The sequence below is a fragment of the Carassius carassius genome, chromosome 6 (genome assembly GCF_963082965.1).
Source record: "Carassius carassius chromosome 6, fCarCar2.1, whole genome shotgun sequence".
Taxonomy (NCBI): Eukaryota; Metazoa; Chordata; class Actinopteri; order Cypriniformes; family Cyprinidae; genus Carassius; species Carassius carassius.
Window position 1 is genome coordinate 30,584,223 of NC_081760.1, and position 22,101 is coordinate 30,606,323.

Here is a 22,101-nt window from a genome sequence, read left to right on the forward strand (position 1 = left end):
GACAGTCATTATACAGATCCAGAAAAGACTCCTTTGTGATCATTTCTGTTGTGGACAATGTGTGCAAGCATTGGACTTAAATGCATCTTCCCTGTCAAAACAGCTACAGCCAACATGTATTTCCACACTGGTTTAAGAAGGACTATAAGGTAGACCACCTTGGTCGAAAAAACACATGAAAAAAACACATGACAACTGTTTTAAGAAATGTTACTTAAGCAGCAAATCAGCATTGATTGACAATGATTTCTGAAGGGTCGTGTGACACTGAAAACTGGAGTAATGATGCTGACAATTCATCTGTGCCATTACAGGAATAAATTATATTTAAAAAAGAAAACAGTTGTTTACAATTGTATTATTATCTGTATTATTATTATCAGTAAATATTTCCAGTCTTGGGGAGCATAAGACAGTTCAAAAACATTAGAATAATTAAATTCCATTAAAAAATGAACATGACAGTTGCATATACACTTGGATTTTAGACTATTTAAGATAATCGGCCAGCGACCTGAAAAATCACAAAATCGCTTGATGTAACATCACGTAGCTGAAGTATAGTGGTTGTGCAATGCATCAAAAACAGAAGTGAGACATCCATTAACTTAATTTATACGCAATGCAATCAGGCACTTGCAGTATAGACATCTCCATTATTTATAATGGGAGAAATATGATGATGTCATAATGGCCTTTGTATATCTAACCTGTCTGCTCTGACTGGCTGCTATTCTTTTGCTGCTTTTCAAGCACTGATATTTCCTTTAGGATATGCAAATCAAGTTACCTTATGCTTTACATAACAGCCAATTATTGAGATCATGATGTAATATGAAAACCTCTCATTACAGGACTATGGCAGTTCAGCTAACTCAGAGACCTGCTGTTTTTAAGAAGCTCAGTCACAATAGATGGTCCCACCACTCTGTTTGTCCCACTGTAACACACAATTCTCACTCCACATCTCTGCCTATACCTTTTTCTCTTACAAAATCCATGCAGAAAAGCCCTCAAAACTGCAGCCCTCTCTCTTTCTGTTTACCCAGATTAAGTCAATGCTCAAATTGAGGTTAATACCTAGATAAACATATTCAGTCGTGTAAAACAAGGTCTGGACAAGCAGCTCAGGCTGGAGCTTCCATTTATTTTTGATACTGCTGTAAAAGCACTGTATCTCATAATGAAATTCCTTTAAATAAGCTCCTTGCTCAGTGATTCAAGACCGATTCACTGACCACACTGACCATTAGCTTCACATCTCTGTTCCCCTGAAGTTTAAGTGCACCCTCAGCCAAGAAACCCTGCATATGTATGTGTATGTCAAGTATACTTCAGTTTGGATAACATTTAACATATTCGTAATGTGTTCAAAATATATTCCATTTGATAGCATACAATTAAGTTCTGTTGCTGAACACTAATGAAGATATTTTGAAAAATGTTGGTAAATCAATGGGGACCATCAACTGTTTGGTTACCAACATTCTATAAAATATCTCATTTTATGTTCGACAAAACCCATACAGGTTTGATACAGCTTGAGAGTGAGTAAATGATGACAGAATTTAAATTTGTGAGTGGACTATCCCTTTAAATGAAACATCATTAAAACTACACATATGCATACTTTCAAAAGAACTATGAAAGATATGCATGTAAATAAAAGAATATATGTATGCAAATTAGTGTTGTCAGTTTAACGTATTAAAAATATTTAACGCAAATAAACACAGGACCGGTGTCCTGACATTTTATCCTACCCGTCAGATTTTCCTACCCGGGTTTACTGCGCATGCGCACATCAATATCGCGTCCTTTTTCTCATGCTAAACAACAATATTTAATGTATCTGCATTACTGTAAGGGAAGGTTTAGAGTTGGGGTAGGTGCAGACTTTAATAAAAACACAATCTAATTGGTAGAAAAGAATATTTATATTTGATTTCCTGTAGCTGTATCCCTTCTAGCTACAACCGCGAATATAACACATAATTACTATATTTGCAGTACTGTAAGGGTAGGTTTAGGGTTGTGGTAGGTGTAGACGTTAATAAACCATAACTTTACAGTAGCATTTTACGTTGTCGAATTGTACTACCCACTGTTTTAGTGGGAAGTAGGAAAATCTGTCAGGGTAGGACAAATCGACAGAACACCGGGGCTAGGGTTGGCCACTCCACTCATTCTTTTCTTGACAAGAATATTAGAACGAAGACACAGAACATCTTTATGACCACATCAAACAAGAGTGGAAAAGGTACAGGTGACGAGGAGCTTCAGTAGCTTCACAAAAGAAAGCAGGCACAGCACTGGACTGCCACTACAACAAATGCACATTCCTTATCAGCCCACATTCTAGAGAACCCACGTGAAATTCCATCTGGACCGGCAACATATCACCATGACATCATTGTTTGAAATGATGTCATTGTTTCCTGGAGCACCCCAGTACTGTCTCCCTCAAAAAAACAAAGGAAAGAAGAGGAAATCAATAACTTTTGTAGCTTTAAGGATACATCTATTTTAAATTTGGAATTTAGAGTTTGATCATTTTAAAATTCAATTTCTATAGATTTCCTACTTGCTGAGAAGGGCACAGCTAAATATGAGATTTATTATAATGGGTTTATGTAAAAATTGTCTTAAGTTCACTTAAATGAAAAGTTGTTATTTTTTAAAGTCTAATAAATGTTCAAATTGAATTTTGACTATTGAAAATTATTAAATAAGGGGAAAACACATATCAGTTATACTCGCCTTCAGTAGTAAAAAGTGCCATTAAACAGATATAAAAATATATATTGTCTTTATGTTGTCTCTAAATTAATTTGAAGATTGAATATTAAATTATTGCAATATAAAAGAATATTTTTAAAAAACTTTAATGTTAAGTGTGATTAATCGCGATTAATTACGAATAATTTCAGAAAATAATGTTTTTTTGTTGTTGTTTGTTTCTTTGAGTGACAGCACTAATGCAAATAACATGTTGTATGCTTTGCAGACTTTATGTAAACCATTCCTTCAAGAAAAGACTCTTTATTATAGAGCCCTTTCCATTTTAGATGCCTGTTATAAGCTTCTGCTCTAAATATTACTTATTTTTTGTGTCTTGAAGAGACATAGAGATAAACAGGTTTGAGATAAATGGATGAGGAAATTTGTCATTTACTGCTCTGTGGTGACAAATGACGTGCACAAGAATTCCAACTTTTTTAGCGTTTCATTGCAAAACAAACTGACAACAGCAGCAATAGTCAAATTACTCTCAGCAGAAATTGCCTCTGGAGCTGAAGCTAATAATGTTCGGGCCAACTACTTCTGGGAAAGGTAAATGGGCACTGACAGCTAATTTCAGCATTCGTTAGAAAAACTGTTTGAGGATTAGTTTACACAAAAATGACAAATCTTTAATTTACTCATCCTCATGTTGTTTCAAATCCATCTGACTTTCTTTCATATTTGGAACATGAAAGTAGGAATTTTGTACTGGTAGCTTTTTTCAGTGCAATAATGATTAATGGGACCTAGAGCTTTAAAGCTTCAAAAATGAATCAAAAGCTCCATAAAAGTGGTTGATATGAAAACAGTACCATAATACTAGTTATATGATAGCTCATTTTATTTTTCACTGATAATTTTCCTCTCCAGTAAACTACAGTTGCTACAACCAGATCAGTAAGTAATTGAATCGGTTTGAAAATGTATTCTGATTCATAACCAGTCGCTTTACCAGGTTTTGTAAACTGGAGTAGTGATTAATTTAAAAGATCTGACTCAAGAGAACGATTTGGTCGTGAATCAGACAGACAGACAGAGGCTGAACCATCAAGACTGTACCAACAAAAGCTAGTCAACGGATGTCAAAATCTTCAGTGAATAATGACTTTACTTCTGTTCTGTTCTTTACACAAACTTGACTTCAGAAGAGTTGAAACAGTATGCAAAAGTTGTATACAGTGCAAAAAGTATGATAATTTAATTAGAAACGGAACACATTTAAATTTGTTAGATGTCAAAATGGAAATCTTGATGCCATTTTCTTGTGCAATTCAGTAAATCTCTTTCAACGCACAGGCATATGAGATCTGTCCTTGGGTTGATTACAGACATATTGCATGAAAACGCCAAAGAGAAAAATGGTCTATTTCGAAGATTAATGTTCAGACATGATGAAACAGGATTGTTGTTTCATTCACTGTGCTGAATTTCCCAGCATACAGAGAAAAAGAAAAAAGAAAAAACGGTTGTCTGAAATTCATATTTTGGAGTAGCTGATATTGTTTGAACGCCACAGCTTGGTTTCACATCCGGAAATCAATTCAGAAGGGAATCCTAATAATAATTGGGCAAAGTTTAAAGTGTGCAGTTTTATAGATGTTCTTAAATTACAGGTCACGGTGACTTCTACAGTCCTATTGATTTCCCTCAGTAATAGAACTCAAGCCAGCCAGCCAGCCAGGAGGAGGAGTGACCATCTGTCCAATGCTGTGACTGCTGACACCTCAAAAGGAGGTAAATGGGCTCAGCTTGCCCAAACAACATGATGTACAAAGACTGGTGATCACTTCTGTAACTGGGTGCTTTAAACGCAAATAGTGGAGCTAAAACATTCATTGAACCCCTCATAGATTTTGGCTTAGGTAACCACAGTTAATTAAGAAAGTTAATTAATGTTGAAAATCTCAAAGATAGAGGGTCAGGGAAGCATTTGGGGAAAAAAAGAGAGTGAGTAAAGCTAGAGGCAGAGGACATATCTAAAAGACGATGGAGTACAGCTCAGTATAATATACCTTTCCTCCAAATATCGAATAAGTATTTGTGCTATAGAATTCCCCTCAAGGGTGCTGAATGTATGAGAAGAAAATGGAGAGGATAAAGTATATAGTCCAGAAAAGAGGTGGTGGTAGTGTGAGGTGGGGTGACAAGGGCTAGCATTTTCTTGAGTAGACAGACTTTTTATCCTGACTTGAAGCAAGAAGTCTGGTAATCATTGCATCTCATTGTGGACAAAGAGAGGGAATGAATCAGACCATTTTTGGTTTTAAGATTAGTTTTCATTGATACATAAAAATAGGTGAAAAACAATGCCTAAAACACTGAATTGTCCTCTTTCGTAACTTAAAATGTATTCAACCATTTTTGACTATGGGAGTACCATGTGTAGGAAAAAAGACGGGAGGAAAAATCCATATATTCAAAAATAAATATAAGGATATTGCACATTTGTATTGCATAAGTGGGGAACATTTAACTGTTCATGAGGTAGATTGCCTGGTGGAAGAAACTGTTCTTGTGCCTGACTGTCCTGGTATTTGCGGCTCTGAAGCGCTTGCCAGATGGCAAAAATTTCAAAGATGGGGTAACTTGGACGTGGGGGATCCAGAGTGATTTAAAAATAGCCAAGTTAACACTCTAAATCCATGCAAAATCAGTAAATGTCTTTTTTTTTTTTTTAAATAACAACGACCTTAAACCTTCTGTCTATAATAATAATAATTATAACAATAATAATAATTATCATCATGAAATTTACAGTAAATATTATAAGTACAGATCCTAGTGCAAAGGAGGAACCCACAACAAAAATTAATTATACAAAAGAACGAGAAATGAGGAAGGAAAGAGAGAGAGACTGCAGGATGAGAAAGGAGATGACTCCTACAACGTTTGGGTTGGAGAAAGAAAGGAACTAAAGAAAGCAGGAGATACAGATGAAACCAAAGAAGAGAAGGATAATTTGATGCAGTCTAAAAAAGCTTCTGTTGATTATCACACTCTCACATGCTCGAGAAAGAAAATGAGACTAGTTTTACTAGTGCCCTTTAAAAGTCTCCAGGGAGACGCTGGGACAAAACTGGTCAGATCAAAAATAATAGCTTTCTGAATGCTAAAGTGAATTGAGAAATAACTTTTGCTTTTCACAAAATAAAATAAAAAAAAAACATTAAATAAAGTATCAAATAAATGCGTCAAAAGAGTTCTAAAATACTTTGCATATCAAGTGCTGCTTGCAGTCAATCAGAAATTCGGATTTGTTTGTCTTGCTTAAGTTATATCTCGCAGCATCATTGGTTCAGTTACTTCTGGAGTGCTGCAGACAGTTTCTCGCACTGTTTCCAAACTCAAAGACGCCGCTGTTTGCAAACAAGAAGATCAGAGATGTGTTTTTTTGCTCAGCATCTCTCAGAAAAACATAGACAGTAAACTGCAGTCTTGTTCTCAGTAAATGCTTATCACTACTTGCGGTGCAGACTTTTAAAAAGCAACTGTTTCTCCAAGGTAGACCCTGCCCTTTTGCACTGCCTTCCTAAAATTCTCTGAGCATATGGCTCTCAGAATATCAATCGCAACTGACAACAAGAAGATCTGCTCATATAATGCATTGGTAGCTACATTTATGATGCAAAGCCAGGTAACTTGACTTTTTCCTGAAAATATCAAGAAGTGAAAATAGTATAACAGTGCACCAGAAAAATCTATATATAGAGAAACTAGGAAAACTGATATAAAAAAATATTAGTGTTTCTAATCTTTGTACTGTGCTGAAAACCGTTTACCAAATTTGGTGTTCCTGGGCAAAAATGACTAGCCTTTTAAAAAGTGCATAGGTTTCTTTTTGGAAGTGACAAATCAACAGGAACCATGTTTCTGTGTGAGTCAATTTATCACTGTTAGGACTCAGTTTAATGCTTCCTCTTTTATAAATGAATGAGAATATGATCAAGTTGAGTAAAAAGTACAACTTCTACATGAAACCTGATGGGGAACTTCCACGAACAAAAGCTACATCTGCATCCCAGTGGGCATAGCACAATGTTCTTGGGCACATTAGCATTGATGTAAATTGGTGTTTCAAGTCTTTCCGCATTTGTCACTGCTAGCATTACTCCCATTACTCAGATTACGGTGCTTAAGCAATCATAAAGTTCATAATGTCAGCAAAAAATAAGTGGGAGTGTTCATGAAATGTGCATATGGTCTGTGGTATATGCTCAAGATAATACAACATAAATTAATATAAATAAAGGTACAGATAAGAGAAAAACAATGTCTTAGATCTAGGTCAAGACATTTTTTGTTCAAGGCTTTTTCTGTCTAGTTCATCCTTTGAAAGATGCCTCATTTCAGCATTACACTTTATAATTACCAGGTATATGTCCTTCGATCTTTTGCTATGAATCAGTGGAAAGGCACTCAATAAAGACAATAAAAAGTTTAATTAAAGGCAATTTCACCTTTTTCTTTAAAGTCTTGTCTGAAAACCATGTTATGGGCACATTTATAAGCAGACTTACAAATAGAAAAGCAATTAACTTATTAATTATTTTGAAACTGCAAAAAAATGTAGGTGATAAATCTGTTGAAAATAAACCAAAGACATGTCTAGAAATATTTTACTCCTGAAAATTTGAGCAAAATATAGTCTCTGTACATTTACAAAGTATTTAGACATTTACACTACCGTTCAAAAGTTTGTGGTTCTAACGTTTTTAAATGAAGAAGCTATATTACGCTCACCAAGGCTGAATTTATTTGATCAAAAATATAGACAAACAGCAATATTGACAAAATAAAGTTTTCTATTTGAATATATTTGAAAATGTATTGTATTAATCTGCCGGCAAAGCTGAATTTTCAGTAGCCATTATTTCAGTCTTCAGTGTCATGTTTCTTCAAAAATCATTATAATATTATGATTTGGAGCTCAAGAAACATTTTTGATTATAATTGCTGAAATGCTGCTTATGGGAACAGTGATACATTTTTACAGTTTTAAGATAACATAAATCATTTAGAATGAATTGTTTTTTGTTTAGTTTTTAATGTAAAACTATAAGTGTGTTTACTGTCACTAATTGATTATTTATTATGTGCTTGATGAATAAATGCATTGTATATATATATATATATATATATATATATATATATATATATATATATATATATTAAATACATAAAAATTACTGACCCCAAACATTTGGACAGTATAGTGTAGGTCACACAAATTTCACTTTTATTTGGACAGTATAGTGTAGGACACACAAAATGTTTTTTCCTGTCATTCAGTGCAGTGAGTGCGCTTTCACATCGGAAAGTCTCTCTGTCTAGCTGGGTTCTTTATTACTGCTTGTTTGTCTTAGCAAACAGAGCCCCTCGCCTGGAGACACCATAGCGACCAGATTCGCTGAGATCACGCACACAGGGCGTCCCAAAGAGCTGACACTGGGCAAATCTGCTCTCCTGGTACTCACTATAAAGCACATTATTTATGTGCAATGCCAGTCTATTTGATTATGATAACAGCAGCTAAAGAATTCAAACTTATCTGCTTTTGAGTGAATGCAAGAAATTGTTGCTATCTGCCTACTGTACCCAAAACATAATAAACACTGTGCATATAAAAGCATGTACAGCTCTTTAAAAGCCTGTTGACTTACAGTGTTGATAAAAGCCCTGACATGACTGTGGAGGCTGTAATAGCATTGCACACCTCCCTGTCAATCAAATGCTGGACTTCTAAATGCAGCCTCGCTGTTGCCCTTTAACCCATTTGGTTTCTTCTTACAAATCTATACGGCATGAAAACATCTACACTCGGAGTGAGCAAATAAAACACTGCCATTATGATCAAGGAAGCGGGCCATACAGTCATCTTCATTGATTAGAATGGGAACATCCCTGTTTGTAACTTTGTTAGCAGTATAAACAGGGTGTTACAATGTGCTGTTGACTGTGAGGGACAGAGCGAATTCAAATGTTTTGTTGTTACACGTTGACTGAGGGGAATCTAGAAATTCACCTAAGAAAGTTTAGGATTTGTATTATGCAATTTGCAATACACAAACCCACTGAATCCCAATGACAACATTTGAGAAAACTTCTCTTTTGAGTTTGAAGAGTGTAGAATGTTAACTATAAATAAATGCAGACTATCTTGATTTCACATGGACATTTTTGCTTGGCTGTTGTGAAGTGTCACGTGACATAAGAGTTAGGAAGCAAGTAAACCATAGATACAGCTGCCATGTTTGGTATATACTGTATAATATATATATATATATATATATATATATATATATATATATATATATATATATATATATTAATCTTTCCTCTTAGATCACCATTGTAATTCCAGATGCCTAGCAAAAAAATAAAAAAATAAAAATGATAGAATAAAATAAAATAAAATAAAATAAAAAAACACTCAACTACAGTTTTGAGGCTTTAATAACAAAAAATAAATAAATAATGATAACAATAATAACACATGCCGTTTGATTCATTGAGCAATCCTATGAGTAATTTCACTTAGTGGAATACAAATGGGATCAAATGAAAAACTCATTATGTATACCTTGGCATAAGTTTTAATGATTCACAACTACTGTTTTTGGGCTTATTTTACCATTATAGAATCACAATATAGAGGTTAGATAAGTTAAACATGCATTGTACATGAAATTTCTAACAGCTTGTCCTTTATTTTACATTCAGATGCTACTGAAGTGTTTTATCAATAATTAAACACTGTTTGCGTTCAGTTTATGAACCAAAAAAGCAGGGCTCAAGGCAAAAGCCCCACTAAACATGACCTGTACTTAATGTGCAATTTAATTTTTTGTATATTATATTTTTTTATGTATTTAATCAAATCTACATCACATACATTACATTTAGTCCTTTTGCAGATGCTTTTATCCAAAGCGACTTACAAATGAGGACAATGGAAGCAATATAGTCATAGGTTTGGATAGCGTATTTAATTGGCCAATCTGATTCAGGTAAGCAAATTGTGATAACGTGAATAATACAATGACGTTAAGCGAGCTAACTTATTTAAAGAAATTCCATGTTTTTAAATGAAATTTAAACCAAAGGTCTTCAACCCTGCTCCTGGGGACCCACTGTGTTGCAAAGTTTATTTCCAACCTGCTTCAGCACACCTGGCTTTGTGTTTTCAAGCAATCTTGGGCCTAGTCCACACGGACACGGGTATTTTTATAACCAGAGTTTTTCCTCCTGCGTTTAAAAAAAAAATCCCGTCCACATGAAAACGCTAAAACATGCTATCAAGCGGTGTCAAGAGCATGCCACACCAGCAGGCGGCGATATAACCCAAATTGTAAAGTCACCTTGGCCAATCAGAAGCAGTCAGCAGCGCACAATCTGACGTCAAACAAAGCGGATAACGGCGCACACACTGACGTCGCAAGGCAAAAACCCCGGTTATACTGTCCACACGACAACACTGCAACCGGCGTTTCTGAAAATGCTCACCCTGGCCGTAGTTTTCAAAAATGTTCGGTTTCGGTGCCCTGAAACTGCGTTTTCGTGTGGACGAAAGAAAAAATCATGGTTATAAAAATACCCGTGTCCGTGTGGACAGGGCCTTGAGAAGCTTGATTAGTGCTTCAGGTGTGTTTGATTAGCTCTGCAGAACAGGGTTGAATACCTCTGATTTCATACAGACGTACCAACCCTTTAAGCACTTGCCATTTACGCCACTAGCACTGTTAGCTAAATGGAAATTACAAAAAAAAAAATAAGTGAAGTTTCTAGTTATGACATGTAAACCAATAAAAATGTGATCCCTCTGATGGCATGGTTCATCGACACAGTCCTCGAAACGCAACGGAAACCACCTAAGCAATTACTGTGTTAACTATAAAGATAACTATAATGATAATTAGTGTCCACACCAACACACAATATCATTCTGTTTATTATAAAAATGCACCCCAGCTTTGTTAATGTTTTGCTTTAAATGTTCTGAAAGTTATACCAACCATATCGTTCCTCAATGTTGCTATAATTAAAGCTGCGATTTGGGTTCTCACAGAATTAGAACAATTAAAATGTTATAGTTATCGTTAAAGTTATCCTTAATGTGAAAGGACCTTAAGTGAGAATATGTGTTTTGACTTGTAAATACTTTTCTAGTCAACAATGAATGTCATGTTGAAATATATACAGTTCATATGGGGGGGGGGGCATCCTTTTGTGCCACAAGCTTTTGGGGTTTTAAAAAAATGTAGAAGGATCTGAAACAAATGCCACAAAAACCAAGACCACCTCCAACTCACATCCTTCAATTGGAGTATTTGACATAAATTTGATGACACACAATGCTACGTTTTGTTCTATCTATTTATTCTTTGTTGTTGTTGTTGTTACTTTTAGAAAACCATATCCTCATGATAGTAGGGGAAAAAAGGAGCCTATGAAAATCAATTCCATGCAAGCCAAATATTATTCTGTATTAAAAAGAAAAAATTCTAACACTGGGTTTCATCCAGCAACAAGAACCGACAAAATATCTCAATGTCATAAAGTCCAAAGTTGTATCTTATTGCAAAACTTTAATATTTACTTCTTAGAAACGATCCTAAACACATCTTCCCCTACCATTTAAATATAAAATGGAACACAACAGTAATTGTACACAAACAATAACGGGACATTAAAGACGGGAGGCGCTCCGACAATGAGGATGGAAGGTGCACAGACCGCGGTTAGTCGAACCAATGCTTTTTATTATTACAGTACACCATGCGTATGCAAAACAACGTTCGTTATCACGCGGATAATATTCTGTTACTATTCTATAAAAGCAAACCTTTATTTAACCTAATATGAGCTGGTTAGCCGGTATGCTAGCAGGCTGCAGATGGGAGGCACTGGCCATCATCTCGCTGCTGGAATAACTGTAGATTTATACAGCTGAGGGATGCATTAGACAGTCGCTTCAGGGGATTTATATATATATTTTTCATCTGACATCTTATTTTTTCCTATTTAAATGAGCGCAATAAGGCTGGGGTGCACAAGCCTCTCCTTTCTCACACATCTTAATAACGGTTTGCTTGTTCCAAAGTGGCTTCCATAGATCTCACCTTCAGTGATGACAGTCCCGGTACAGGAACAAAAACACTTCCGAGGAAATACGATGGTGTGATTTATTTCCAAACGTACGGCTTTCCTAACCTAGCCAGCAAGTTTAAACAAACCAGAAAATCCGCCGGCTCGCCTCTGAAGTGATGGAAGCAGAATGAATCCACGCGTTGCTGTGGGTATCTAGGAAATGCTCGTCTCTCTGCCGCTCCCTGCCAAATAATGACCCCTCCCACCGAATCCCCAGCCACACACACGACAGGTGCTGAGTATGCGCGCTCCCTTCTTGCTAAATAGTGAGCCGCGCGTTGGCTCTGTAATGCGCCTGCGCCGTGAACACGGCGAGAAAGAGCGCAGCCTGGGATGGGCGGGGCGAAGATGGTGCTGCGCATCTTTGTTGAATAGTGATGCTGAGCTGGATGATGGTGCGCGTGCTCAGTGACGTATGCTTTTTTCAGTTAACCGTCGTCTGGTAATGTGTATTATTATTATTTTTTTTTTTTTTCTTATTGAGAAACAGGTCTTCTGTGTTTATGATAAGCATAAACAAACGCCAATCTTGATTTGTTTGATTGTTTGTTTGGTTTGTCGGTTTTAATTTGAAAAAAAAAAAAAAAAAAAAAAAAACATTCATTCACTAGTAGGCTAGTCAACTTTTTTTTGTTGAATAAAGATACTGGTATTTAGGTAACTCAAAATTGACTAAAAGCTAAAATTGTGCACTGGTAGATTACAATAGCAGCCAAAATGACCACTTAAGAAAAATTGGCCTATCAGCTACACTTTTTTTCCTGAAGCTGACAATATCAAAGACGCTAAGTCTTTCTCGATAATATTCCTTTTGACTGAACTCTCATTTACAATTATGTTCAGATAAAAAAAATAAAAAAAAACTCTTGTTAATGTGTTGCTTTAGGTTGTTTTATTGCTTCAATACAGTACAAGTAGTTGCATAGAGCTGAGTGAAGATTCAGCAAAAATTTTAAACATGCATGTTATAATAACAAAGGAGTGAGCAAATTACAACAAATTTCATTTCTGGGAGAAATATTCCTATTCATGTATTCCTGAATACAGGCCACTCTCTGTCCCCAGTGAACCCGGGGTTGTGGACATCATTGTTCTTTCAGGCATATGTTCACCATGCTGTGCAATGCTGTGTCAGTTATATATAAATATACATCAGACATCTCTTAGCACCAGAGGGACAGATATTTTCAGAACAATGCTACACAAATCCTTACCAGCTCTCAACAAGCAGCTTTTGATGATAAAAGCAGTATTCCAATATGGTGACTTCACTGAACAGACAGGAATCTACAGTGAATTATCTGAAGGCTTATACAGCCTTACTGTTGTAACAACAAACTGTTAGCTTTTTTGTTGTAGTCGTTTATTTTTTGGTTTGTTTGCTGATACGCACACTTCCACCTTGCCAGAGATTGGCAGTAAGCATAACAATTGTGCTGAATAATTGGGAGGTTTACATATTTATAAAGCTGTAGTAAGCTAGTTTAGCAGAAAGACCTTCAATCTAATGGAAAACAGAGATAATTTTGGAAGGATAAATGTGTCCTATAAAAAGAAAATTAAATAAATTAAAAAAACAACACCGGTGCATGCACATTTGGTCTATGTTTTGGCAATGTTGTAAAATAAGTTAACGAAATGGTTCACAAAACACTGAAGGAATAGTTCATACAAAGATGATTTGAAATTGTCCAATATTTACTTACCCTCAGTCCATCCAAGATGTAGATGAGTTTGTTTCTTTGTCGGATCAGATTTGAGAAAATGTAGCTTTAGATCACTTGCCCACCAATGGATCCTCTGCTGTGAATGGGTGCCAACAGAATGAGAGTCCAAACTGCTGATAAAAACATCACAATATTCCACAAAACTTAACAGTCCATCAGTTAACATCTTGTGAAATGAAAAGCTAGTGGTTATTAATAAAAAAATGCAGTATTAAGGTATTTTCATTTTAAAACATCCACAGGAGTCCATAATCCAGAACACATCCTCCAGTAAAAAAGTCCATCTCAAATTGTCCTCGTACATCAAAATCTAAATATTTGTTGAGGGCCATTTTGGACTTAAATTTTAGCCTGAAGCAACATTTTGAAGTTAAAAACATCTTAATAATTAATTTGTTTATTACAAGCATGCAGCTTGCACTTCAGAAGATTATTATTTGTGGATTACTGTGTTTTTGTCTGGACTCTCACCTGTTCACTGCAGAGGATCCATTGGTGAGCAAGTGATGTGATGCTACATTTCTTAATTCAGGAGAAGAAACAAACTCATCTACATCTTGGGTGGCCTCATTTTTTTTTTCAGAAAATGTTAATATTTGGGTGAATTATCCTTTTAATAAATCATTCTATTAAACCAGATATTTTCAATTTATTAGTTGATCTGTTGCAAAACCTGACTGATTCGGTTATAAACATCAACTCACTGACTGTTATCCAGTTAGAGTGATTTTTTTTATTTAATAGCTCACTTTTTTCTCGAGGGTGAGTCCATTTTTGGTCAAACTAATCCTTATTTAAAATCAAAAGATGTTTCAAACACTTCATTTTTTTTCCCCTCTTCTCAAACCAGTACAGACCATCTGACCTCAACCTTAAACAATTCAGATTAAAAATGAACTCTGACATGCTCAAGTAAAGTAGCATCTACAGTAGCAGCGTGTATCACATTATCAACAGTCGCCTTTAAACTATCCTGTTTTGCTTACTGAAATTAATGCACAGTAAATTTGTTACAAAGTAACAACCTAACCACAAAATCTGAAGGTCATGACCAACGTTCTGCTTCAGATGCATCACATTTCAGACTATGTTTACAGACATCAATACTAAAGAGGGTTCAGCTTGTGCACTGTACATTTGTTGTATTCAGAGATAAATCGCAGATCCTGGAGTTAGTAGGCAATTACAAAAAGCTGAAGTTGTGCTTTAAATGGGAAAAAGGACTAAACTTGAGTTCCAGCCAAAATTTTAGGTCAGTTGTGAGTGACTTTAACGCACCCTCTGGGACGCAATAAACTTAAACATGCTTGCTGAATTCAGTGAAAATTAACCGGTGGGGTCGGCACAGGTGGCTTTACAGTTCAGTAATAAATATTATAAAGCTGCACCATTACCCTTTGCCTTCTGTTCAGCTATGAGGGTAAATTACATGGTCACACACCGCTGTCTTGGGTCTGGCTGTATGACAGCAGCCCAGCTCAAACCGTTTGAGAGTTGGGATGTTAGTGGACAGCATCCCGGGGGATGGGGGACGGGGGGTGGGGGGTGGTGGGTGGGGGAATGGTGACTATAACTGTCTGAGGGAGAGTCTTAGTCCTGCCCAACCCCTCTCAGACCCACCATCTGCTGCTTTCCACTCTCTTCATCTGGAACAAATCAGTTATTGAGAAGACAACAGTCTGAGAAAACCTGATTTCTGTTTGTTTATTCAATATGTACATTTGCTTCTAAATCACCCATGGTGTAATGATAATTACTGTATATATAATTCCATATAATTATTTTTTTCATTTACAATTACAGTTAGTAATTGTATTTAACTCTCCATTCAAAATATGCATGCTTTGCATTTGACATGCATTTTGGTCTTAAAATGTCAAAATAAGCTTCAAGTCGTTACCATTGCTTGCTGCATTAGGTATGATGAACTAAAGGCACTTTTTTAAAGGCAATGATTTCTGAAGGATCGTTTAGCACTTAAAACAGGAGTAATGGCAACTGAAAATTCAGCTTTGCCATCACCGGAAGAAAAAGCATTTTGAAACATATTAAAATAGAAACTGTTATTTAAATTGTAAATAGTATTCCACAATATTACTGTTATTACTGTATTTTTCACCAAATAAATGCAGCCTTGGTGAGCATAAGAAACTTTCTTAATTTCATAAACAAAAAATTAAAAACTCTTACCATCCCCAAACCTTTGAAATGTAGTGTATGTATAATAGAAATGAACATTAACTATGATTAAGAAATGCTGTAAAAGTATTGTTTATTGTTAAGTCATGATACCTAATGCATAGTTTAGTCAAACAACACGATTCACAAGTACTGTATATAATCATGTACAACAGTTGTTTTCTGTAATACATACAGTATAAGAAGACGGAATCATACACTGGGGGCCCCAGTCTGCCCATCTGTTGAGTACACAAGTTTAAAGCCAGCATGTGGCCCAGTTGGACACCAAAACGCTGATCATGTCAGGGTGGAGCCATACTAGGCGATTGTTGCATCATCAACCTGCTATGACTACCCTTCCACTGAGTCTTCAAAATAATAGGTTTAAAACAAAGGTAATCACAATCTTCATAGTACTGCTGAGACTGCATGTGAAACAAAGACTTTTGCCAAAGTTTGTGGTTGAGTTATTACCTTTGGTCTTTTGGTAGACGCCATAAGAAATGAATTAGTTCAAATTGATGTAGTAGGAAGCACAGGACTGGTGGGACAGCTGTAATAGCATATCTAGTGATGCAATACTGGGCGTGTTGACTGCAATTTTGGCCTTTTGGCAATGTGTGGTTTAGCTTCTGTCACAGCACACACCTGTGGATAATAAAAAAAAGAGAGAAAAGTGTTAATGTGTGTGAGAAAATGCTACCTGCTGTGATAAAAATCCTTGAGTGTTTCACTTGCCAATATGAAATCAAACAAAAGCATATCAGCAATAAATAAATAGATAAAATAAAAGCATACAGCGTAATTCTAAGACTCTACTTACTGATAAATAAGCATGGGCAGAAGGTGCTCTGACCTAGACTTAAAATAATGGCCAATCAGCTGCCATCATCATGTGTCCCAAATGAAACATAAAGAAAAGTTCAGTCAGTTTAATCACTCAGCACACAACTTAATTGAATCAATGAGCATAGCACAACAGTTTTCTAATGTCATTTAACATTAGCAGACATCTTCAATTAGCTTCTGTATTAAAATAAAGTGTTAAAGTTAAAAGCCACTTCAATTTTATAGAGAATATTTTGTTTCATAGATAAAGTTTAATTTTCCTGTTATCTCAGTATTAATAAAAGTTCACATCTTTCACTGTAAAAATAATTAAAAAATAATGTGATTATATATTTGTGTATATATATATATATATATATATATATATATATATATATATATATATATATATATATATATATATATATATATATATATATATATATATATATATATAATTTTTTTTTTTTTTTTTTCAAAGGTGTAAATACAACAAAAATTATTGGTGTATGATTTGCAAGAAAATACAAATTCGGTCTTGAGCTAAAAGGTTTTTGTTTTTTAGTACAATCTCAGCTTTCAACTGTTTTCTTTTTTTTTTTTTTTGCATGACAATATGGTTCGAACATTTGGGATCGCAATGTTAGCACAATTTACAAAATCTTTTATATTTTAATATATTTTCAAATGTAATGTATTCCTGTGATGCAAAGCTAAAATTTCAGTCTTCAATATCACGTGATCCTTCAGAAATCATTCTAATATGCCATTTTTTCTATAAAATATTTTTTTTTCTTATTATTATCAATATTAAAAACAGTTGTCCTGCTCAGTATTACTGTGGAAACATGATACATTTTTCAGAACTCTTTGCTGAATAGAAAGTTAAAAACCATTATGCCCCACTAAGTGTAAACACAATAGTGTTTGAGTGGTCCAACACTGGCTCAACCAATGATATATTTGTGCCACGACAGGCTAATTGTTCCATTTCAGTAACACCTGATGTGGGACAACATTTAAAGTCAACACCCAAGCACTCTCTCAGTGTGATTTTCATACGCACTAAGGGCCCACACTGCCATAGAGTCATTCATCATTACAGTACTAACTATTTGTTACCTTCCACATCCATGAGCAGAGCTTTCAGGTTCACAGTGTGCTCATCAAAGTGTAAATGACCTTACATGTACCTTACTTTTACAGCTGTAGCAGCCAATCCAGCTTCAGAGCTAGTCCAGGATCAACATTTTCACACGAATGGAGTCTGCATGAAGGCAAAGACTTAATGTTGCTATGGTTGTATTTTTGATTTTGCAGAACATAAAAGGGGATTTTAAAATAATTCTAGCAAGGCAATGCAAGTCTCATGTTTCATACAGTTTATTCAAAGTGCTTTATATAGGCATGATAGAGGAATACAAATTAAAATAAAATAAACAACATGTAAAGCAGCTGAAATAAACAAAAAAATACAAAACAAAAGCACTCACACACAAAAAATATACAATATACAAAAATATTATTCATTATAATGAACCTTATCCCTATAAGTACTATATCACAGATATACTATTATAGTTTGAGTAAGAACTATATTTTATATTTTTCTTTTCATTTTAAAGTGTTACCAATTTGTTGTGTTATGTTTAATGTCTTTGTGACGAGTGGGGCGGGGCCGAGGGACATGGGAGCGAGGCCGGTGGAGTGATTGGAGATGAGCTACACCAGTTCGACCCACCGGTCTCGAGGCCCACGGAGGAGATGGAAGGATATAAAACTGGAGCGACGACAGTGAAGGACGAGAGAGGACCAGGCCTTGGCTTTTAGTTGTGTTTTGGTTTTTATTTGCGCGCACCAGTCGTCCGTGAGGGGCTGGTGCGCTGTTTTGTGTTTATTTTGCTTTATTAAAATGTTGTTTGATTGTCCGCCGATTTCCGCCTCCTTCTTCCCGACGATTAGGAAGTTTAATTCATTACAGTCTTTTTTTTAATTTTTTTATTTAGCCTTAGTTATTTTAGTACATCAACTTAAAATGAGAAGTTTTGTCTTGCCAACAATATGAAATAAGTTAAATATTTTATTTGTCTACTATCTGTCTACTTATTTTATTTAACAATAATAACCCTGCTATTCAATTAATAATTTGTCCAGTTCACATAAATGTGAATAACAGCTTTACAGTGATCATCATTTATTATAGTGTTTGTGTGGATTGCTTTGTAATTGCATGAAAAAAGTGCATGAAAAAACAGTATATTTTAATTAAACATATCTCATTTTGTGTTCCAGTCAAACAAGTTTGAAACAGTATGAGGGGAAGTACTGTAAATGACAGATTTTTTATTTTAATTTGTGTGCGTGAGTGTAAATAAGCTGTGCAAATGCAACTGAACTGATGAATAGCTCAGTCATTCAGTTCCTATCAGTTCAACAAACATGCTTAATCAAAATGTCGCAGAGCAAAACAGTACAAATGAACACAAAACAGCACTGAAAGGTTACCAGAGGGAGAGAGAAGGAGAAACAGAGAGAGAGAACTATGACTTGACAGCACATTTTCAGTGCAGTGCACGAACATCCCTCGGGGTGAAATCTCAAGCCTCTGCAGAATTCTGGTCAGGGTCTCCTGGCACCTTGGTCATGAATTAAACAGCATTCATCATTTAATAACATGAGAAGTATAAATCATTTAGACAAGAGTCACAATGAGCTATGGCCATAGAAAGGTGTACAGGCTGGTAATGACTGTGACTGGGCTCATGATCACACATTTGGACCCAACCAGAGTTTCTGCAGTCTCTGTGTGCTGACACATAAAAATAAGTGCTCTAGAAACATCTTCTCTGTGACGTTTGATGAATATTCTCACTAAGCTCCTTCCCAAGCAAGAGCTGAAGCCTAATGCTGTCGTAGCATTTCCTCTCTAGGAATTTACTGAATGTGGCACAAGCTGTAGCACATCTAATTGATATGTGGAGGGCTGGAAATTGCAGTTTTACACAAGATTATATATTACATACTGAGCTAGAACTTGGCCTAGGGCCCTATGAAATCAGTCTTATTTTTCCCAAATTCTGTTTCCTTTTTTTCCCAATATACGCGCCACTGAGTGGCGTCTGTACTTCCCGGTCAGAGAGCACCTGTCCATCAAAAGCTCACTATCCAATCAGAGTAGATCACTGTTAACCCCGCCCCAGCAGAGGTTTTGTCAAAACACCAAACTGCGAAACGTAAGCGAAATCTGTGGCAATGAATTCAGAATCCACGGTTAGCGAAAACGAATCTTTGAAAAACATTAACATTAATTTTCATAGTGTTTTTCTTCTTGTGTAATGACATATTTTTGATAGTTTCTGAAAAAGTTACGTTCAGTTTTAAAAAGTTTTGTTCATTATTATTGAAACAAATGTAATTCCATACATTTGGACATAGAAACAATGGCTCAACCAACAGTGTGGCTATGGGGTAGGGTTATTTACTTGGCTGGCCAACAGAAGATGAGGCAGAAGTTGCTGAATCATTTGCCAATCCGTTTGGTGATGTTAATGATACAGAAATTAGACACTTTGTCTAATTTATTCTTTGAATCTTTGAGTTCATTTTCAACATTGAAATGCCATACATCTCAGTTTAAATAAAGTGACATTAAGACTGCATCAAACAACTTCCCATTGTCTCCTCTAGGTTGAAAAGTATATTGCTAATGGATTGCTAACATTAATCAAGGACATTTACACCTTATGAACATGAGGGAATGTCCTTCATTTGCTCCGGTCATATTAAAAATGCACAATGAGAGATCTTCTGCCATCAAAGGTGTTAACTTGTACATAATGGGATAATGAATGATTTATATAATACCATTACCAAGAAAAGGCAGTAGTGTCTGATAAAACATTTATAATAGAGTTAAAAAATGTGCAGATTTGAATGCAAATCTGTAGTCAAATCTCTTCTATTTCTCCTCACCAGGTACACAATCTAACACTAGAAAATTTATCTCATACTAGTACTCATACTAAACTTTTTTTAATGAAATATTTAAACAAATTATATTTGTGACTTGAATAAAACCAGTTAATTTATATGTTACCTTAACACATTATTTTAGATGAACTGAAAAAAAAAAGAAAATAATTTGTGTGCATATTTGCAGAAAGAAACAAAATAACCATTATGGATATTTGCAGGTTATTCCAAAATATAATGAAATATAAAGTAGGTTGCTCATTTTTATTATTCAGTACTTATTTTGGCTTATTACAAAAACAGAGATGACAAAAAAAAAAAAAAAAGCAAGATTTTAAGAATTCAAATTTGATTTACTACTTTTAGAATGATATATTGATTTATAGAACGCCATAATGCCATTAAAATATTACTGCAAACATCGTACCAAGGAGCAGCCACAGCAGAAACATTTTACATTTATTTCATTTATTATTTCATCCAGTTTTATAATCAATGTAATTTGGCTTACGTTGCATGCATCTACAATTGCAGAAATTAAAGCGTAAGCGCAGGTTCTACTAGGAAGACTAAATGCTACGTCACCATTCCAATTAAGGTCTAGCCAATCGGCTCTCAACACGAGGGATATAAAAGCGTACTACTCGCATCCTATTGTGTTTGCAGATCCTGCCGCTGTTGTTTCTTGCTCAAGCGATCGATGAATTATTTCTTGACTTTCCCTGGGTTATTTGCATATAGTTACATTTGTTTCCTGCAAACTATTGCGAGTTTGACTTTCCTCTCAAGATGCAAACGGGATCGTTGGCATTGCTCGGTGTCGCGGTGAGTGTTTGCGGTCGTTTGTGTTGGATGATATACAGGCTTCGGAGTTTTCTTGGCAGAGGATTGGCAGAGTTCCGAGTGCTTTCCAGGGTTGCCAGGTTTTCTCAAAACCGCCATTACTACTAACTAGCCCAATCGTGTTTCAAAAGGGGGTTCCCCTGTAGAATTTACATTCCAAGGGCTAAATATGACATTATTGGTGTCACCTCAACCCGCGGACAGGAAAAGCCACCCACAGAAACAGTGTTTAAAAAGCCCAATTTCCAGAGTCGGCGTCAGAGCAGATCTACTGGAGGGGCATTGGATCATCGGCGGGGGGTGCACTGTCGTTTGATAAATATTTTTTGACGCAATAGGCAACATCATAGTAGCATGGAAATCCATACCTAAATCTGGAAGATCTTTATAAAATGACAATGAACGATTTGGACTTGGGCAAGAGTCAGTTAGCTCCAATGATCTATTTAGAACACTGTAAAAAAAAAACGTTATTTTACAGGTAATGTTCTGTATTTTTTTACAGAATTTCCCCTTTTTTTCATTAAAGAGTAAAATGCTGTTGTTTTACAGATATTTGCTGTAATTTAAAGTTTTACAATTAAAATTACAGCAATTCCTTGTAATTAGCAATTACATC

The 22,101-nt window shown here is 35.4% G+C and overlaps 1 protein-coding gene across 1 annotated transcript in view; it reads right to left on the minus strand.

The window, feature by feature from the left end:
• The window catches only part of LOC132142624 (catenin alpha-2), a 405,218-nt gene extending 393,087 nt beyond the window's left edge, over positions 1–12,131 (minus strand). Inside the window, exon 1 of the mRNA XM_059552628.1 lies at positions 11,904–12,131. The gene's annotated coding sequence lies outside the window, so the exon portion shown is untranslated. The remainder of the gene's footprint in view (positions 1–11,903) is intronic.
• Between the last annotated feature and the right edge of the window lie 9,970 nt (positions 12,132–22,101).